At 41.4% G+C, this 21,484-nt stretch overlaps 1 protein-coding gene across 3 annotated transcripts in view; it reads right to left on the minus strand.

Moving 5' to 3' along the window:
• The window catches only part of LOC132870983 (uncharacterized), a 103,359-nt gene extending 93,740 nt beyond the window's left edge, over positions 1-9,619 (minus strand). For all 3 annotated transcript variants that reach the window (XM_060905054.1, XM_060905050.1, XM_060905047.1), the window contains exon 1: positions 9,504-9,619. The gene's annotated coding sequence lies outside the window, so the exon portion shown is untranslated. The remainder of the gene's footprint in view (positions 1-9,503) is intronic.
• Positions 9,620-21,484: the final 11,865 nt, after the last annotated feature.

The following is a 21,484-nucleotide window of genomic DNA, read 5'->3' on the forward strand; positions in this document are numbered from 1 at the left end:
CCAGAGGTTCAAAAAGGAACATTGGCATCACGTACCTCTCCAGTCCCCTGTGGAGACCACCTCTCCCCAACCCAACTCACGGAGGTTGCCCAGTTGCAGACTGAGTTTTCGGACATGTTCTCGCCCCTGCCCAGCCGCACCAACCTCATAGAGCACCACATTCAGACACACCCGGGGGTGGTAGTGCGTAGCCACCCTTACAGGCTACCCGAACACAAGAAAAAAAAAAAAAAGTGGTTCGGGAAGAACTTGAGGCCATGCTCGAAATGGGCATCGTCGAGGAATCCCACAGTGATTGGAGTAGCCCGCTGGTCTTGGTACCCAAGGCCGACGGGTCGGTCCGGTTCTGTGTATACTATAGAAAAGTCAACGCGGTGTCTAAATTCAACGCATACCCAATGCCTCGTATTGAGTTGCTCGATCGACTAGGCACGGCTCGCTTTTATTCGACACTGGATTTAACAAAGGGTTATTGGCAGATCCCCTTATCCCACCTATGCGGCCGCCTACCTCGACGACATCATTCTCTATAGTAATGACTGGCTGAGGCACCTCCAACATCTGAGGGCCGTCGTTAGGTCACTGAGGCGAGCGGGTCTCACAGCCATCCCGAAGAAGTGTGCGATTGGGCGGGTGGAAGTATGGTATCTGGGCTTCCACTTGGGCACCGGGCAGGTGCGTCCCCAAATTAACAAGACCGCAGCAATTGCAGCCTGCCCCAGGCCAAAGACCACAAAGGGGATGAGACAGTTCCTGGGGCTGGCTGGCTATTATCGTAGGTTTATACCTAATTATTCGGACGTCACCAGCCCACTGACTGATCTGACTAAAAAGGGGGCACCAGATCCAGTCCAGTGGACAGAGCAATGCCAGCGGGCTTTTTCTGAGGTAAAGGCTGCACTGTGTGGGGGGCCACTTTTACACTCCCCTGACTTTTCTCTCCCCTTTATGTTACAGACAGATGCGTTGGACAGAGGGCTGGGGGCTGTTTTGTCCCAGGAGTTGGAGGACCGCCAAGTCTTGTACATCAGTAGAAAGCTGTCGGTGTGTGACGGGCGCTACAGCACCATTGAAAAAGAGTGCTTGGCAAACAAGTGGGTGGTCCTCGCCCTCCGTTACTACCTGCTGGGACGCCCTTTCACCCTCTGTTCGGACCACACGCCCCTCCAGTGGATCCACCGCATGAAGGATGCCAACGCGCAGATCACCCGTTGGTATCTGGCACTCCAGCCCTTTAACTTCAAGGTGATCCACAGGCCGGGGGCGCAGATGGTCGTGGCGGACTTCCTCTCCCATCCGGGGGGGGGAGTCAGCTGCAGGCCGGACAGTCGCCCAGCCTGAGTCGGGCGGTGGGGGTATGTGGCAGCGGGGGCGTGGTCAAGCATCGGTCTGTGACTGGAGGGGAGTCAGGCAAGGTAAGTGGCAGAATCACTGCACCTGATGTTAATGTGTTTGTGTGTCTTCCCCAGTGACCGCGCCCTATTTAAGGAGGGAGAGCGAGAGCAGAGGGAGCTCTTCCCCAAACCAGACGCCGGTTGCGTGTGTCTGTGTTTAATTTACGAAGTGACCACTGAAAAGTGTGATAAAAACGGTTTACGAACCTGAGCTCTGTCCTGCCGTCTTCTGTGCTCCGCCCATACGCAAGAACTGCCACATATACATTTTGCACTGAGCGCAAGCAGGGACTCCAGCAAAACTGACAGCATAACTAAAAGGGAGAGCCAGAAGGTAACAGAGGCATGAGGGCACCCCGGGACATAAAGCAGCCAGCCACTACACGGTCAACAAACTCGAGTGGGAGACTGACAGCATCCATACATCCCAGTTTACCAAACAAACACTATGCCTGAGGACCCTCCAGATCTACTCCTTTACCTAATAAACACTATTAACAAAAGGCATGTTTTCAGCCTAGATTTAAACTCTGAAACTGTGTCTGATTCCCGAACACTACTTGGAAGGCTGTTCCATAATTGTGGGGCTTTGTAAGAAAAGGCTCTGCCCCCGATGTAGCTTTCACTATACAAGGTACCAGCAGATAGCCTGCACCTTTCGATCTAAGTAGATGTGGCAGGTCATAAAGGACCAGAAGTTCGCTCAGGTACGAGACCACTCAGTGCTTTCAAGGTCAATTGCAGTATTTTATAAATAAAACAAAATCTGACTGGGAGCCAATGCAGTGAGGATAAGACAGGGGTGGTCATATTTTCTAGCTCTAGTAAGGACTCTTGCTGTTGCATTTTGAACTAACTGGAGCTTGTTTATGCACTTATTGGAACATCCAGACTGTAAGGCATTACAACAATCCAACCTGGAGGTAACAAAAGCATGAAGTGGTTTTTCTGTCTCGTGACATTAAATTTCTTATCTTAGCAATATTTCCGAGATGAAAGAAAGCTATCCGGGTAATGTGATCGATACGAGTTTCAAATGAAAGACTGGCATCAATAATCACCCCGAGGTCTTTTACTGCTGCACATGAAGAAACAGAAAGGCCATCCAGAGTTACTGTGTGATCAGAAAACCCACTTCTTGCTGCATGTGGTCTTAGTACAAGTACTTCAGTCTTGTCCGAGTTAAGCAGAAGGAAGTTAATAAGCATCCAGTGTCTGTCCTTTATACATTCCTCAATTCGATTGAGATGGTGTCTCATATCTGGTTATGCAAAAACATACAACTGTGTGTCATCAGCATAACAGTGGAAACTAATACCATGCTTATGAATAATCACCCAGAGGTTACATTTAAAAAAAAAAAAAAAAAAAAAAAAAAAAAAAAACACAGTGGGCCTGAGACAGAATCTTGTGGAACATCAAACTTTACCTCAGTATGTCTAGAAAAATCACTATTTACATCAACATACTGATGATCAATTAAATAAGAGCTGAGCCAGGAGAGGGCCGTTCCCTTAACACCCACAACATTTTCTAGTCTATCCAGAAGAATGGAATGATCAATGGTATCAAATGCTGCACTAAGGTCAAGCAACGAGACACAGCCCTGATCAGACGCCAACAGTAGGTCGTTTACTACTTTAACCAGAGCTGTCTCTGTGCTATGATGAGGTCTAAATCCTGACTGATACATTTCATGGATGTTATTCCTTTGTAAATAGGAGCATAACTGCTGTGCCACAGCTTTTTCAAGGATCTCGGAGATAAAGGGGAGGTTTGATATTGGCCGATAATTGAACAGCTGACATGGATTAAGGTCAGGTTTTTTTAATCAGGGGTTTGATAACTGAAAGTTTAAAGGATTTGGGTACATAGCTAATCCTAAGAGAAGAATTTATTATTTTTAAAAGTGGTTCAATTACTTCAGGTATTATCTGTTTGAATAGTTGTGTAGGTAAGGGATCTAGTACACAAGTTGAGGATTTTGATGATATTAATGAAAGTAGTTCGATTTCTCTAAGGGGAGTAAAACATTCTAATTGCTGATCTGATAGTTATATTGTTAACTACAGGGTTACTTAAAGTGTCACTTCAGTTGTCTGACCTTAAATTCGTAGTTTCAATTTTTTGTCGGATAGTTTCAATTTTGTCCTTGAAAAAAAAAAATTCATGAAGTCGTTGCTACTGCAGGTGTGCATGTGTCTATAGTGGTCTTACTCCTGGTTAATTTTGCTACAGTATTAAATAGGAATCTAGGATTATCATCATCATCATCTTCTATTTGGGAGAAGAGATATGTTGATCTAGCAGCACTAAGAGCTTTTCTATACTGCAGGAAGCTCTCCTTATAAGCTAATTTGAATGCTACCAATTTTGTTTGATGCCATTTACTTTCCAATTTTCAAGTGGTCAGGTTTAAAGTACAAGTGCCATCGTGATACCAGGGTGCTAGCTTTTTCTCTTGAATTATTTTATTTTAAGAGGAGCTACATTAAAGTATGGCGGAATGTTGCCTCTAAGCATTCAGTTGCCTAATCAAGTTCTGCAGGGGCTGACAGTGACCCAATCAAAGTTTATAACTCTGGGAGATCATTTATAAAGCTCTGTGCAGTAGTTGATGTGAATGTACGTTTAATACAGTAGTGTGGTGAGGTGCATATATTATTACTCAGACATCAGTGTTTCCCCAGGTTTGACTACCATAAATTTAAGACCTTTTTAAGACCACTTAAATGAGAATTAAGACCCACATCGCACCCATTATGTGGTCGTAGAACACCAGATTATATTCCCAATAATGACAAATGTTTCAAGTAAAATTACTTTTATTATAAAAGTTATATACTTAAGTCATTATGTGCATTGCTGGTCAAATCTTCACATTCAAGACAAAAAAACCAAGTCTAAACCTGGAAGAAAGGAGCACAACGTAGGGTCCAAGTCATGGCCTTAAAAGGTACACAAAAATGCAATAGGCATACCAGCACATTAATGCCAAAAGGTGTGCACTCACCAGTCAAAAAGCCAAACTGAGGGCCTAACTCGAGGCCTAAAGAACTGTCTCTGAACTAATTATGACCATGCACCCAGAGATGATACTTAAAAGTGATGTGGGTGTATTTTTTTAAAATATCAAAACATACACAACACTCTAAACAGACAAACTCTTTGTCTTAGTTTCCCAGCACTTGCTTCAACCATTTTACATTTTGTACCCTTGTAAACGAGAGAGGGAGAGAGATACAGAGGGGCATAGATAGATAAGAGACGAGGGGGATAGATAGATAGATAGATAGATAGATAGATAGATAGATAGATAGATAGATAGATAGATAGATAGATAGATAGATAGATAGATAGATAGATAGATAAAGAGGCAAGCCTAAAGTCTCTTAAAGGTGCACAAAAATGCAATTGGCATACCAATACATTGGTACAATGGTGTGCGCTCACCAGTCAAAAAGCCAAACTGAGGGCCCAACTCAAGGCCTAAAGAACTGTCTCTATTGCCGCTTTTCCACTACAAACGCGGCTGAGCCGTGCCGTGCTGAGTTGGGCTGTTGGAGTTGCATTTCGACTACAACTGCGCTGAACCATGCTGGCTGGAAGTGGGTGGACACATTGGGTGGAGTTAGCGAAAGTGGGTGGACGTCAGGTGATGTCGTTAAGCAGCGCAAACAGTGACATCAGTGAGCTTTTAAGCGGTAGTCTCACGACCCGAATAGTAAACAAACATGGAGGACATGGAGTCGTTAGTGTTGCTGGTCTTGGTTCTGTGGCTTGTTGTCACCGACAACGCCAACAGATACTGGCAAGAGCGTATAGATGAGACAAGGCGCATAAGGCTTCAGAAATTCTCGTAATTCTTCTCCTTCCGGGTTTGCGGTGTTTACAGATCCCAGCGTGCTCGCGGGGCGTGTGTGGGCATGTGAGGACACTCCTCCTCACCAATCAGTGCACAGGGGAGTGTCTGCTCACGCCCCCAGCCTCACTCAGCTCGCTTTGGCTCGCTTCAGCCTTACTCCAAAACCATGCGAGTTTAGGGGCTAAGCAGAGCTGACACGAGCTGAGTCGTGCTGTTTTTTGGAAGTCGAAACGCGAGCCATGTCGGGCTGAAGTGAGCTGAAGCGAGCTGAAAAAGGGTAGTGGAAAAGGGCCATAAACTAATTATGACCATGCACCCAGAGATGATAAACAGACAAACTCTGTCTCATACCCTGTCCACACTAGGGATTTTGTACCAATACGATACTACTTTCGTACCGCAACACCTGTCCACACTAGCAACTATACCGGTACTGTAGCGGTATAACGGTATCGGTACGAAACCCACAAATGTATGGGTTTCGTACCGGTACAGTATCCGTACTGTAGCGCTTCGCTGTAGTGTGGAAAGATGAAGCGGTTCTGTGTCGATACAAATATAACGCGCATGCGCAAAGTCACACGCCTCAATGTCTTCGCTGAATAAAATAGTGAAGAACGGAGATTCGTTTTCTTTGTTTCGTTCTCAACTACCTCGCGCGCTTTTATACGATTAGACTGAATAAATGACCACCAGAAATACAGACTGTACATTGACAAAAAGCGCACACACGTTGTTTCATCCGCCATGTTCTCAGAAGGAAGTTACTCGGTAACCACGGAAACATTTCGCGCACGCGCATTTCAACTACCGTGAAAGAAAACCGCAAACATTTCTGGCTAGTGTGAACAGATGCACTAAACTGTACCAGTATACTTTGTATCGATCCAGTTATACCACTATCGTACCAGTATATATGTGAACACAGCTTTAGTTTCCCAGCATTCAACTTGCTTCAACCATTTTACATTTTGAAGAATAAAAAGAAATGTAAATACTCCTAGTAAACAAGGGAGGGAGGGAAGGCATAGATGTGGAGGTGGATAGATAAGAGACACAATGAGATAAATAGATAGGAAAGAGGTATACAGACTTTAAAATGTTTCAGTAGGTCTTCAGCTTTTGCGTGACCCATAAACTGGGAGCCAAGATATCTGGAGTTCACACGGTCGCCACTCCAGTACCGGAGGTGGATGTCCATTTGTTTACTTTTCGTCATCTTGTTAAGACTTTTGTCGAACATTATGATGAATCCACCACTTACCTCGTTAACATCTTTGACCAACTCCGTCATATAAGGAGCAAGACCGAATTTTGTTATGCAAGACGTTTTGTTTTTTCCACAAGAGAATGTTGTAGCGACTTCCGAGTCTGGGAACATAGCCTTAAAGAGTTTGCTTATGCCCTCATTCGAGCTGTACAAGTGGTGTTCCGTAATTGTTTTTAAAATCCAGAGCACCTCTGCCCGAAGTGTCGGGATTCCACTGACACCCATCATGCCACTGCTTGGCCCTTGTGTTGTTGCTAGCCTTGCCAATGTCGTCTGGCTTGGCTGATGCTGCTGACGTTCGACAGTGGTGCTAGTGCCAACTCCAGGTGCATTCGGAGGTTGAACTATGCAGAACTGAGGGATGGGCTGGTGGCGGTGGAGGGCAGATGCAATGTGCTTTGAGCTCTTCATGTGAGACTCTAAAGCGAAATGACCTATAATGGACAACTTGAAGGTCTTTTGACAAACACAGCATCTTGCTTCAATGTCGCTTCCAGGAACCTCCCTCACCCAATCACGATATCCTTCATCTGAAAGCCACTGCTGATTAAAACGACACTTCCCCATGCTGTGATTCGTGGAGTCTCCTCTCCACCACGGACTCCGACGATTGTGCCGGCGCGAAAATGTATCAATATTGTTTCTTTCTTTGCGCATACTCCAAGAAGTTCACTGTTACACAAAACCCACATTTTCACATTGTAGAATAGTATGAGTAAATTTAAGACCTTTGTTTAAAAAATTAAGACTTGGGCAAAGCAATTTAAGACTTTTTAAAGCCTTAATTTTGGAATATTAAATTTAAGACTTTTAAAGACCCCGCAGCTACCATGGACATATTTTGAATGAGATGAGATAATGATTGGAAATAACTTCAGACTGTGGAAGTGTGACCTATATTTTCTATGTTTAACCCAAATGTTAGTATAAGATCGAGAGTGTGACCACCATTATGGGTCGGTCCTATGACACTGATTAAGCCCTACTGAAACCAAAATGGAAACAAACGCTGTTTTCAAAGAGTCTTCTGGGTTATTGCAGTGAATATTAAAATCTCCAACAACTAAAGTTCTGTCTAAGGAAATAACCAGGTCTGAGATAAAATCTGCAAATTCAGAAAGAAACTCTGAATATGGCCCCGGGGGCCTGTAAATAATAAGTAACGGAATTAACTGAGTCGACTTATTTTTCAAGGCTACATACATTATATTAGTAATGAATAGATAAAATAAATTTCCCATAGGAACTAGATTAAATTATTTTTATCAGCAGCAGCATGAGAATGCTCAACAAAAATAGGCCTTTATTATTTGCTATATTATTATAAATAAAGTTGTTGCTGATTCTATATCGTTAATTTTCTCTGTTTAAATTTTAACATAATTTGAAAATAGAGTTTCAAGTACTGTGGCTTGTGTGAAAATATATTCCACACAGCTAATAATGAACACTTTCTTTTTACATTATACTAATATAAAAACCTTAAAAATGTGTGGAATATTTTGAAGTACAATTTGTACTGACTACAACTTCCAGTATTCAGTCAACACCAGAGGCCCTGTGAAGTGTTTGTGTGCGTCTCTCATTCTGGTCGTCCAATATGGCGGTGCAAACATAAATCACGTGACCCCTGACGTCACACGGTAGCGGTCTACACCATGCGATTCTTCTAGTAACAATAATGGATGCCATTCCCTCCGGTATCCTAACCCTTCTAAGAGGGGCTGAAAAAACAGTTTGCTTACCATCTCTGGACCCCATATTGACCTCAGTGGATCATGTATGCTTCTCTGTCACATCCAAGAACAATAATTGCAATATCCACGCATTATTCCAGACAGATATCATCACTATCCCCTATGTGGTTCAGTACTGGACTGGTCTTGTTGGTGACCTGAACTGGAGCAGTGTGTGGAACCTCCCATACAGATACTTCTTTACAAACAAAGTAAGGGAGGTGTCTTTCAAACTGATTCATAGATACTATCCTGCCAAGCATTATATGCTTAAAAGAGAGACATTTGTGAGGACTGTTCATTGTGTGAGATGGACCCGGAAACAATAACACACCTGTTCTGGCAACGTCCCTTTACCATCGCATTCTGGACAGAAATAACCCGGTACATTACAGCCAAGCTTGACTCTGATTTTTCTCTGTGTTGGAAATATGTACTGTTTGGTTTCCATAACAACTAAATAAAAAACCCAGAAAGAATTATATATAATAAATTTGTTGATCATTTGAGGAAAATACCATATTCATAAAGCCAAGTTTAGTCGCTCAAAACCTTCATTTATAGCCTTCGAAAAGGAAACTGAACAGTATATCAAAATCATCTCCAACTCTAAAAACAAAGCTGCTAAATTCTCATTTGTGCTGATTATTTAATGTTTTGATTTGAAAACTCCCCCTGGCTCTTGCTTTGTTGTTTGTGTGTGTATTAATAACTGTATTTGTATTTTGTTGCTGTTATTTTTAATAAAGATTAAAAAAAAAAAAAAAGTTCTTCCAGTAACAAGATCTCCCGGTTCGGGAAACCATGATTAAAATACTCCCCTCAGATTTCACTCATTTTCATTCTCAATGTTTCAAGCTTTCGGCTTAACATACTGCAGAGGGGGTAACGCTGCCTGACTGGCTTAATAAACAAACACACACACAGAGGAGAAAAAAGTCTGTGAGAAATGAAGCCGGAATTCCGAGAAATAAAAAGTTGGAATTGCGAGGAAGTCGCAAATTAGCAATAAATAAATAAATAAATAAATAAATCGGTGGAAATTAACTTGAAATGAAGATTTAAATACTTTAAACATACAATTAAAAAGGTTAGCCAAACTACAACTCTCTCCTGAGTGGATAAATAGTGCACTATCTAGAGTGCACACGGCATTTTTTCAGACTGACCGTAGTTCACTAAAACAGTAAAGTGGACATGTGTTTGGGATTCGACCGCACACCTTCAGTTTAACTCACCTCAGGGGTTTAAATCCTCAGAGCCAGACACAATAATGTGCTTTTATTTTTATAAATCGAGGGGCTAAAGCGGTTCAGACGAGCATCAGCTTTTTCTTCTCCAGTGTTTACTGGCGGTTGGAGAAGCAGCTACTGGACGCGTCACCGCCACCACCTGGACTGGAGTGGAGTTTCAGGGTGGAGGACGCCTATCCCAACCCAACCCTCACACACTTCTACTAATAACAATTATAATGTCATTTTAAAAGTGCAATGTTAAATGCCTGGACCCATTTGATTGTTCTGAACATGTCTGTGCTGGTTTTTTGTTTTGTTTGTTTTTTTGGCTGCTCAAAGCTAAAATTCTCTGGGACTGGTTTGCTTCCAGTAGAACTGGTGCATCGCACAAAGTGGGCAGAATAACAAAGAAGACTCTTTTGAGGTACATAAAGCCAGCAGACTGAATCTATTTGAACTGCTTATCATACAGCATAACACACCTGCTGTCTACCTACTTCCATATGTATGAGCTCAAAGACATTTGACTAGTGTTCCTTGCAGTTGACACCCCCTCCCTTCTTGATTTGTGACAGCATCAGGATTTAAACTCACAATCGCCAGATGATAGGGTGAATGCTTTTCTGTTACACCAATTAGGTACCTCTACCCAATCAGCTTTCTGTCAAAATCTTGTTGACGTCTACAAAAAGTGTCTGTCCAAGGTGATATTTCATCAAAAATAAGGGATGCTGGATGTATAGTTATTATCCTGTAGGTATAATTTTAAGGCATTTTGGTGGTTAGTGCCTCACAGCAAGAAAGTTCTGGGTTCAAGCCCAGTGGTTGGTGGGAAGGGCCTTACTGTGTGGAGTTCACATGCTCTCTCTGTGTGGGTCTCCCCTGGGTGCTCTGGTTTCCTCCAAAGACATGCAATTAGGTTAACTAGTTACTCTAAACTGCCCATAGGTGTGCATGAGTGCACAGAAAGGAACTGGCCACTGAACTGCTACAATTCTAGCCAAGTCAACCAAACATGGCTTGGCTGAAGGCTGCATCAGGTTCAGCAGTTCACTTCAGAAAACCCAAAATAAATTAAACCTTGTGCACAAAATTTTAGGGGTTTTTTTTCTGTTAAAGATGTATGTTGTACCATCATTGTTCCACAGAATACAGTGGTGCTTGAAAGTTTGTGAACCCTTCTGCATAAATATGACCTAAAACAACATCAGATTTTCACACAAGTCCTAAAAGTAGATAAAGACAACCCAGTAAAACAAATGAGACAAAAATATTATACTTGGTCACTTATTTATTGAGGAAAATGATCCAATATTACAGGGGTTTTCAAAGTGTGGGAGAGTCAGCCCCCCCTCAGAGAGCAAATAAACAACAGCGCCCCCCCCCCTTACAATTTGTGTTGCTATACTTAATGTTCCATTCGTATTTTTAAAAAATGGTTGTTGTACACATTTTTTTCTTTTACACATTTAAAACATCTGTGCTTTTTTTTTAAAACATCTTGTTTAACACATTTTAAACATCTGATAGCATCGTTAGCGAGCAACTCTTGGCAGACAACACACTGTGGCAGTGGAGCATCTTCAGATCCAGTCAATGAAAATCCAAACTTTAAATAATCGTGGTCATACTTCCTTCTTTTTTTGCTTGGGCCAGTCTGTCTCCTCACTCACTGTAGCTTTAGGTACTAAAAATCGATCCATTTTGTCTCTGGCAAAGGCTAGTTCGCTAAATGTCCGCAATAGTAACTTATTCTGGTTTATTTTTCCTCACATTGCGCCCCCGCCCCGAAGAACTCTGGCGCCCCCTAGGGGAGGCACGCCCCACACTTTGAAAAGCCCTGCAATATTACATATCTGTGAGTGGCAAAAGTATGTGAACCTTTGCTTTCAGTATCTGGTGTGACCCCCCTTGTGCAGCAATAACTGCAACTGAACATTTCCGGTAACTGTTGATCAGTCCTGCACACCAGCTTGGAGGAATTTTAGCCCATTCCTCCGTACAGAACAGCTTCAACTCTGGGATGTTGGTGGGTTTCCTCACATGAACTGCTCACTTCAGGTCCTTCCACAACATTTTGATTGGATTAAGGTCAAGACTTTGACTTGGCCATTCCAAAACATTAACTTTATTCTTCTTTAACTATTCTTTGGTAGAACGACTTGTGTACTTATGTTCATTGTCTTGCTGCATGACCCACCATCTCTTGAGATAGTAGACAGATGTCCTGATATTTTCCTTTAGAATTCGCTAAAGGAAAATAAAAATTACAGAATCTGAGCACCTCCAGGGGGGAGCTTTGTTACACCTGCACCAGAATCCACAATGGATTCCACTTCCCACGAATGCCCACAGCCTACTACAGTGGCCCATAAAGTTCTCCAACTTCTTTTTCTTCTTCTTTGAGGTTTTGAGCTTTCTTAGAGGCTTTGAGCAGCTGACATCCACAATGTTGCATTACTGCCATCTATAGATTTTTTTCTATGTCCTTATCACATCATATTCAAGCTGTCTTTCCAGTCCAGTTGTTCTTAAAAGTGTAAATAACCACTTCCTCCCCTTAGTAGTTTCTCCATATTTTAATACACTTTTAATGCTGTCCTCTACCTGGCCTTTTTTCTGTAACTCTGTCATCATTTCTTGCCTCTCAGATCTAAATTTCTTGCATGATGTAAGGATATGCTCAAGTGTCTCAGCTTCATGGCATTGATTACAGAAACCGGTTGGAGGTTTTCCCATGATGTTAAGTGTACTGTTACAATTGCTGTGTCCAATCCTGAGCCTGCTTATTATTATCTCATCTCATCATCTCATTATCTCTAGCCGCTTTATCCTGTTCTACAGGGTCGCAGGCAAGCTGGAGCCTATCCCAGCTGACTATGGGCGAAAGGAGGGGTACACCCTGGACAAGTCGCCAGGTCATCACAGGGCTGACACATAGACACAGACAACCATTCACACTCACATTCACACCTACGGTCAATTTAGAGTCACCAGTTAACCTAACCTGCATGTCTTTGGACTATGGGGGAAACCAGAGCACCCGGAGGAAACCCATGTGGACACGGGGAGAACATGCAAACTCCACACAGACAGAGATTGTATATGTTTTGACATGGAACTCGCATCTCTGTCATTCATACAATTGCTTAAAGTAGTGTGCCCCTTCTCAGCACTGTTACATATAGGCAAGAGGCGGGGTACACCCTGGACAAGTTGCCAGGTCATTGCAGGGCTAACACATACAAACAAACAACCACTGCCAAAAAAACCTAACATCAACATCCTGAATGACTACCACCCAGTGGCACTTACACCTGTCATCATGAAGTGCTTTGAGAAACTGGTGTGGAGTCATATCCTTGCCAGCCTGCCTGCTGAGCTGGACCCTCTTCAATTTGCTTATAAAGCAAAGAGATCCACGGAGGATGCTGTATTCACAGCACTTCATGCTGCACTGACCCACTTGGAGCAGCAGAGGAGCTACACCAGAATGCTCTTTCTAAACTTCAGCTTGGCATTTAACACCATTCTTCCACAATGACTGGTGTCCAAGCTGGCAGACCTTGGGCTTCCACCACTCACCTGCAGCTGGATACTGGACTTTCTGTCAGGCCGCTCCCAGAGAATCAGGCTGGGTTCCCACACCTCCACTGCTCTCAGCCTGAACACTGGCTCGCCACAGGGTTGTCTACTTAGTCCACTCCTTTACACCCTCTATACGTATGACTGTGTCTCCACCCACCTCAGCAACAAGATTGTAAAGTTCGCAGATGGCACGACCATGGTCGGACTCATCTCAGGCGAAGAGGGTGAGCTAGCATACAGGGACAAGGTGGAGCGGCTGTCAGAGTGGTGCAAAGTCAACAATCTGCTCCTCAATACCACCAAAACAAAGGAGCTGGTTATTGACTTTAGGAAAAACAAAGCTGACATCCAGCCACTCATCATCAACAGGGCCTATGTGGAGAGGGTCCCGGTGTTCAGGTTTCTCGGCATTGAGCTGGAGAACAACCTAACCTGGTGTGCCAACACCAATGAGCTGCTGAAGAAGGCACAGAAGAGACTATACTTTCTGAGAATCCTCAGAAAGAACTGTCTCCCCCAAAATCTGCTCCGGACCTTCTATCACTGCTCCATAGAGTGTGCTCACGAACGGACTGTGTGTATGGTACAGTAGCTGCACATCCTCAGAGAAGAAGGCGTTCCACAGGGTCGTTAGGGCAGCAGAGAAAACAATAGGCTGCACCCTCCCCACTCTGGAACAGATTTACACCTCCAGATGCCACAGGAAAGCAATGGACATTTCAAAAGACTCTTCACACCCCGGTCATGGTCTCTTCCAGCTTTTCAATTTCCAAAAAAAAAGGCCGCACCTTGCATATAATGTCCTTTTATTGCACAAACGCGTTTCGGCGTGTGCCTTCCTCAGTGTGCAACAATGTAACCACAAAAACACTTTTAAATACCCACACCCATTACCACACCCCATTACAACAAACCAATGACAATGAAGTATTTAGACCATGTGTCAAATAATCCTTCGATTGGAAAAATACATTCACAAAACGTTACAGACATTATGTGCATATTTACAATTATGCAATGCAGTATAGCCATCAGTACATTATTACCTTCATAAAAAACAAGTCAGGGATAGCTCTTCATTCATCCCATTCGGTATACACGTATTCAAATTAAAAATATACCACGCCTCTCGCTGTAAGAGATGGTTCTCTCTATTTCCCCCTCGTGGAGACTGTAAACCATCTCTAGTCCCATAAATTTCAACATACTAGCGTCATGGCCAGCAGACTGGAAATGCCTTGCCACAGATGATTTTTCATCGTTTTTTCTTATTGAGCATTTATGTTCAAAAATTCTCGTTTTTATGAAGGTAATAATGTACTGATGGCTATACTGCATTGCATAATTGTAAATATGCACATAATGTCTGTAATGTTTTGTGAATGTATTTTTCCAATCGAAGGATTATTTTGACACATGGTCTAAATACTTCATTGTCATTGGTTTGTTGTAATGGGGTGTGGTAATGGGTGTGGGTATTTAAAAGTGTTTTTGTGGTTACATTGTTGCACACTGAGGAAGGCACACGCCGAAACGAGTTTGTGCAATAAAAGGACATTATATGCAAGGTGCGGCCTTTTTTTTTTTTGGAAATTGAGTTGCACATTTGGGTCAGCACCCTTACATTAGGAATTATTTAAGCGTGAAGCCTGCTCCAAGTAGAAAAAATACTCTTCCAGCTTTTGCCATCAGGCAAGAGATGCAGAGCAATGAAAACCAGGACAAACTGCCTAAAAAACAGTTTTTATCCCAAAGCAATCATGGCTTATTCTGTTTTACTATTTTCAGTGCAATCCGTGTACATATAGAACCATACAAAAGATTTCTGTTTATATTCTGTTTATACCATTTTACCAGTGCAACTCTGTATACTTTACTATTTATTTTTATACTTTATTTGTTCTCCCCTTTTTTCCTTTCTATAACTCATAATGAGTCAACAGCACCTTCAATTTCGTTGTACCTTTGGAAAAGTGACAATGACAGGATAAGAGATAAAGTCTTTATCTCTTTTGCAGTCTATCTGATCAGTCCATTCTAAGGCTAACAGTATGGCAAACAATTCCACTGTATATATGCTCGAACAGTCAGAAGTTCTCTTACTCATTTGCATCTGGTAAACTGTAAAAAATGGCTGTGAAACCTACAGTTATTTACTGTATTAAACACAGTAACATTACTGTGTATGATTTTTACAGTAGAATGCTGTAAATTTTACAATAAAACTTTGTCCACATGACAATCACAGTAGTCTAAGTATTAGTGAAAATCACAGTAGTCAAAGCGTTACTGTAAAGAAAATCACAATAGCCGGTATAGTACTGTAAATAGAAAAGTAGTACTGTAAATAGAAAAGTAAGCTACTTATATATATTTATTTTAATTAGATTAAAAAAAGTACCTGGGCACATACTTTTTACATCATATTTATGACTTCTTATTGCATTATTAACTCATCATGCATTTTTATTTTTTAGCAACAGTAAGTTTTATCTTTTTTTTTTCTTTCACTGGCTGACATGGGGTAACATAAATTTATTCAATGAGGATCAAGAGAGTTCAACGGTCGTGCTTCGAATGGGCCAGTCACATCAACGTAAACGGGACAACCCACGAACACAGCACTTGCAGTTCTGACTCTGTCAGAGTAAAGAAAGCTTCGTGATCGCTCCTAATCACTCTATCGGTTCGTTAGACAAGGCGTTTTGTGCTTGTGTTCATTTTTTTTTTTTTTGCGTTTGTGTGTTTGCATTGTCTATGTTCGTTTTTTTTTCACTGTTTTAACATTTTTCGTTGCGCGGGAGACAGGTTTTTTTTTTCCGCCTTTTTTTTCCCCTCCAAATTTTACTTCTGTGGGAGTATTCATCCTAGATCCACCACCAAGTAGCGTCGGGACTTCCAGAAAATCGGTAAGCAGATAATATTTTCCTGTTCATATATTTTATTCTATAAAATTTTTAAAAAGCAGCAGCAAAAAAAAAAAAAAAAAGTTTTACACTCTGTGCCTCCCTGTGATCAACCACAGGTACTGTATCCAGCTAAGTGTTAACCAGTTTCCTTGCCATCAAAATGAATCACTCATGCAAGTACTGTAATTTCACCACAGCTTCAATTCCTGCATTTGTTCGTCATTTGAGGATTCACAGAAATCTAGTGAACTTCAGATTTCTATGTCGGGTAGCAGAATGCTCTGCCACTTTTTTTTAAACGTGGCGCCATTCAAGTCCACATGTACGGCTCTCACAAGAAGACAGCTAAACCAGGACTTAAAAGGCAAATTGATGGAGTTGATTTGGCTTGCACTATTGACGGTTGTACCTTTGTGTCAGCAAATTTTTCAACCTTATGTGAACATATTCATTGGCATATTAAAGATGGCAAAAAAGTGTCATGCCCCTATACTAACTGTTCAAAGTATTTTCATGTCCGTTCATCCTTTTCCTCACACTTGAGCCAAAAGCACAAAAAGACCTCTAGTTCTCCATGTAGTAGCCAAACTTCTACCAGTACTACTAACATTACTAGCACCTGCATGAATACCTTATCAGACTGTGAACTAGGTCATACTTTTGAGACAATCTTTGATGATGATGATGATAATGATAACACAAATGATGAAGTGGACACAGATGATTTTATGAACAATCTGGCCATGTTTTATCTCCGAATGCAGGCCGAAATGCTGTTACCAGCCAGTACAATTCAGACCTTAATAGAGGAAATACAAGCGGTCCACAACACTGGTTTGACTCATCTTTTGTCTAGGATGCATGAAGAATTAACAAAGCTGAATGTGCCTGAAAGTGATATTAGGAGGCTCCTAGATGATCTCTCAAAGGATAACCTTCTGAAAATGTGCAATGAAGGAGTGTTTAAAACCAATCAAACATGTAAAACCTTCTTTAAGAGCAGATTTAACTATGTCGAGCCAGCTAAGACTTACTTGGGCATTGATCCTAAAGGCAAAGAGAGGTTCTATCAGTATGTGCCCATCAAGGATACAATCAAATCACTCCTCAGTCAGAGCTCTGTTAAAGAGCAGTATGCCCAAGCTAAAGCTGACACAGGAACTACTCCTGATGTTCTGGAAGATGTGAGAGATGGTAGAAACATTAAAGAGAATATACTTTTACGAGAATCACCATCTTCATTGTCTATCATTTTGTATCAGGATTCATTTGAAGTTGTGAACCCGCTGGGCTCAGGCAGAAAAAAACACAAAATATTGGCTATGTACATGACACTTGCAGAGGTTGAGCCACACAACAGGTCTTCCATTGATCCAATGCAACTTATGTTGTGCAGAGAGGAGGATTTCAAATTTTTCGGACAAGAAAAAGTGTTCTCCACTTTAGTCAGTGACTTAAAACAAATGGAGGAAAATGGAATTGAATATGGTGATGGGGAGAAGATCAGAGGTGGGTAGTAACACGCTACATTTACTTGAGTAATTTTTTGGATAAATTGTACTTGTAAGAGTAGTTTTAATGCAGCATTCTTTTTACTTTTACTTGAGTATATTTGTGAAGAAGAAGCGGTACTTTTACTCCGTTACATTGGCTATATTCTGCTCGTTACTCGCTACTTTATTTTTATTTTTGCTGATCCGTGCGATGCGTGGTCTGTTTGTTTATGTTTTGTCGAGACTTCCAGCAGAGGCTCTGTCACGTGACCGCATCTGACCGATCAAATGTAGCAGCCAGAGCCATAGTGGGAGGAGCTATGGTTTAACTCTGTTTCGCCAATCAAACAGAGCCAAGCCGCTGTGCGCGCCCGCACACAAAATTCCCGCGGCAAGAGCAGTCCAGGTGGAAAAGAGCACGGAAGCAGAAGAAAAATGGCAGAGACAGCGGCCAGCGTTTCTTATCAAGCTGAAGAGGCACACCCCTGGCCACACATACAAACCATGTTCACTCTCCAAACAACAAAAAATAATAGTTATGTTATGTAGTGTCACATGTGTCTTCCCAAACCAATGGACGTTTCAGCTTATAAAAACTCAACGTCGAATTTGAGGAAACACGTTGCAGTAAGTAGGCTATGTGCTTTTGGCTGTCTTCGTAGGCAGATGTTAGCCCTGTTGTAGCATCATAAATAACTGTAAAATACATTATTTTGTGGAAATGTATTGACGCACTGCGTCCTCAGACGACAAGATACACACACACACACACACCAGAGAACCAAGAAATAAAACTACAAAAAATCTTCCTAACAATCATTTTTTTTATTGATGTGAAACCAAAAAATGCTCATGAAAATAAGGTTGCTCGCCTAATGTCAGCTCCTCAATAGCGTTACAGTTGTACACGGCTCTGGTCAAAAACTGGGAATGGAAGACTGGTGAAAACTTACTAAATAACAAAACCAGGGTTTCCCATACATAGACCATTGTGTTGCGCAGCGCCACACAATGGATTCCTATCTCCACACAATCAGACTCGTGATTTTGGAAAAAAAAAATTCCATTGCTTATCGTTCCGTTCATTCATACTGCTTTTTCTTCTCGTTCGCGCACGCGCACACAGACAGAGAGAGACGGAGAGGCGTGTACACAGGCCTGCCGGTGCGCATATACCCGGACTGCAAGTAGGCCTGTTAGGCTAATTAAAAATAATGCAGCCTTCCCGATTCGCCTTCCGCCCCCTTATTTTAAAAGGTAGCCTATGTCGTGCTCGTGATGAGCTTCATCATAGCCTTCTTGGCTTACATGAAACGGACATCCCTGAGTCAGGCTATAAACCAATTTTGATGCATACAGTAGCAGCTTGACGCGAGGAACCGGCCTTATTGCATTATCCCGTTTATCCTGCTTCAGCAGTGACTTCCCTTACGATAGGGCACTTGAGTTTTTTTTCAGGAAGCCACGCAGAATTAAATGTTCTGATAGGGCATGCAGGCTTTGCAACAATTAGGGTAATGCTTTTTCATTGTTAGTTGCCTTGGTGTTACCTTAAACGGTTTCTTACATCTAATTATGATATTTTATTATTTTGTTACATTATACTATTTATTTAATTTTAGTATTGGTTGAGGTAAGTGTTGAGTTCAATATTTAAAATAAAAACCTCCAGCTTGTTTTTTACAATTTTTTCCTTGAATGTCAACTAAAGAATGATTGAAAGATTGCCACCAAAAAGGCAAAAAACTAAGGTAAAAACCAGAGACGCACCAATTGACCGGCTGCCGATCGGAATCGGCCGATTTTCACGTGATCGGCCATGACCGGCGACCGGCCGGTCAAAATTAAAATATGCCGATTTTCTGCCAATCAAAACTTGTGTATCACATAGAGATGAAAGTGGAAATGCTCGTAATTTGCAACTAAAAAGACTGCAGCTACACTGGCAGCTTGAACATGCTTTCTAGTGCGATTGTGTTGCGCTTGCGCAGAACAGTGTCAGTCCTGCGCGCCTAACGAGCTCCGGCGCGCGCGCCTTTAACAACAAAAAATTCACAATATTTGGATATATTATATATCCAAATATAGTGAATTTTTTTTTGTGTGTGCCAGATATTGGATGTGAAAAGAAGAAAATGTTTGTGGTTGTGTGAATTTCCCATGACAACAATTAATACGTTAGCCTATTACCAAACATCTAGTTAGATTTGTACAAAGAGAGAAAGAAAAAATGTCTTTTTGTTTGTTTTACAGCCTTGGTTGCACTTGATTCCATTGGAAATTACTGTTGGGGTTCACCCAGTTGGAAACGGTCAACTTACTTCTCGGGAACCCCGCCCTCGTGCCACCCAGAGCTCGGGGGGGGGTCAGTCGCCAAGAAAGACAGGAACCCCAATGTAGTTCACATCTTTATTCGCAAGTTTCCCCCTCATTGGAGAAGAATACAGAGGGTTATTATATACGAGTGTTATCTGTGTGTAAATGACATCATTTGTTTGATATCTATGTGTGTGTGTGCATGAATGTGTGTATGTGTGTGTCTATGGGGGGGGGGTGTGTGAGTGAGTGACATCATTCTGATATCTGTGTGTGTGTGTGTGGGTGGGTGGGTGGGTGAGCAAGTCACATCTTAATTACATCACTGTTCTGATGGAATGTTCAGATGTATGTGTGTGTGTTTGACTTGCGTGCAAGTGAGCAGCTTGATCTTGGGGCAGGTCAAATAATCTCCATCAGTGTGTGTGTAACTCATAACATAACATATTTCTGATCATATGACATGATAGCAGGGTACAAACAGATTTTAAAGGTCATTGCTTACGTACATCCCTTCAGGTCAGATAGAACATAGGGCGATATGTACGTAAGATGGTGATGGAATTTTTCAACAAAGATATGTTATAAGAAAGTAAACAAAAAATAAGAACAAACCTAAACAAAGACAGTCATAAGCAAAACATCTCATATCAAGAATATGTTCTTAACATTAGAATCATAAAGTCTTAACAATCCTAAATTATATTCTGTAATTATAAAACTAACTTAAAACTATAAAACTAACTTAAATCATTGAAGATTAAAGAAACTGGTTAACTCTAACAATCTTAAATCACAATCCTAGCTATAAACTAACTTAAATCATGGCTTTAAATCTAACTTTTAATTCCCAATACACATTGGCTATGCAGCTGTGGTTGTGTGTGATATCAAAGGCCATTGTGAGTGTGTGTGATATCATCGCAGACCCTGTCGCCATCTAGACACATCTCTGATCAACAATACACATTTCATATCAAAATAAACAAAATGTTCCCAAACAATGTCCAGCCGAGACATAAGGTCATTTTAACTGAACATAAATTAATCCTTAATTTTGTCACAAATATAAATTACTGCCTTCTTGGTCAAGAATAATACTTATATAAACCTAACAATTACTCTACAAATACACATTTGACAAAGATGATAGAATGGCTATGGTATAAGTATGACTAGAAATTATTTTTGTATTTTGATACTGAATGAAGAAATGGGTTGTTCTATAAGGCATAAGTTTTCAGATCTAAATAGGCTTATGAAAGTGTGTTCCATAGCAGTAGGCAAATAATATATGAGGGGGAAGTTGTTTTTGTGCCAGATATTGGATGGGAAAAGAAAAAATGTTTGTGTGAATTTCCTATTTCAGGAATTAATATGTTAATACCCAACATGAAGAAAGATTTTACAAAGAGCAATGTTTTTTTGTTTGTTTTCAACCTTTGAGGTGTTGAAAATGTATTACTGAAAATCTGGCAGAATGTTCTATTAAAGAAAAGATAAAAAGGAAAATAGTCTTTGTATGTGCTGTGAAGTGGTTTGAAAAAATGAAATCGGAATCGGCCAAAATCGGTATCGGCAGGTCACTCTCCATGGAAAATCGGAAATCAGAATCAGCCCAAAAAATTGCAATCGGTGCATCTCTAGTAAAAACTAAACTTTAACTTCAATTTTGGTG

The sequence above is a fragment of the Neoarius graeffei genome, chromosome 22 (assembly GCF_027579695.1).
Source record: "Neoarius graeffei isolate fNeoGra1 chromosome 22, fNeoGra1.pri, whole genome shotgun sequence".
Classification (NCBI taxonomy): Eukaryota; Metazoa; Chordata; class Actinopteri; order Siluriformes; family Ariidae; genus Neoarius; species Neoarius graeffei.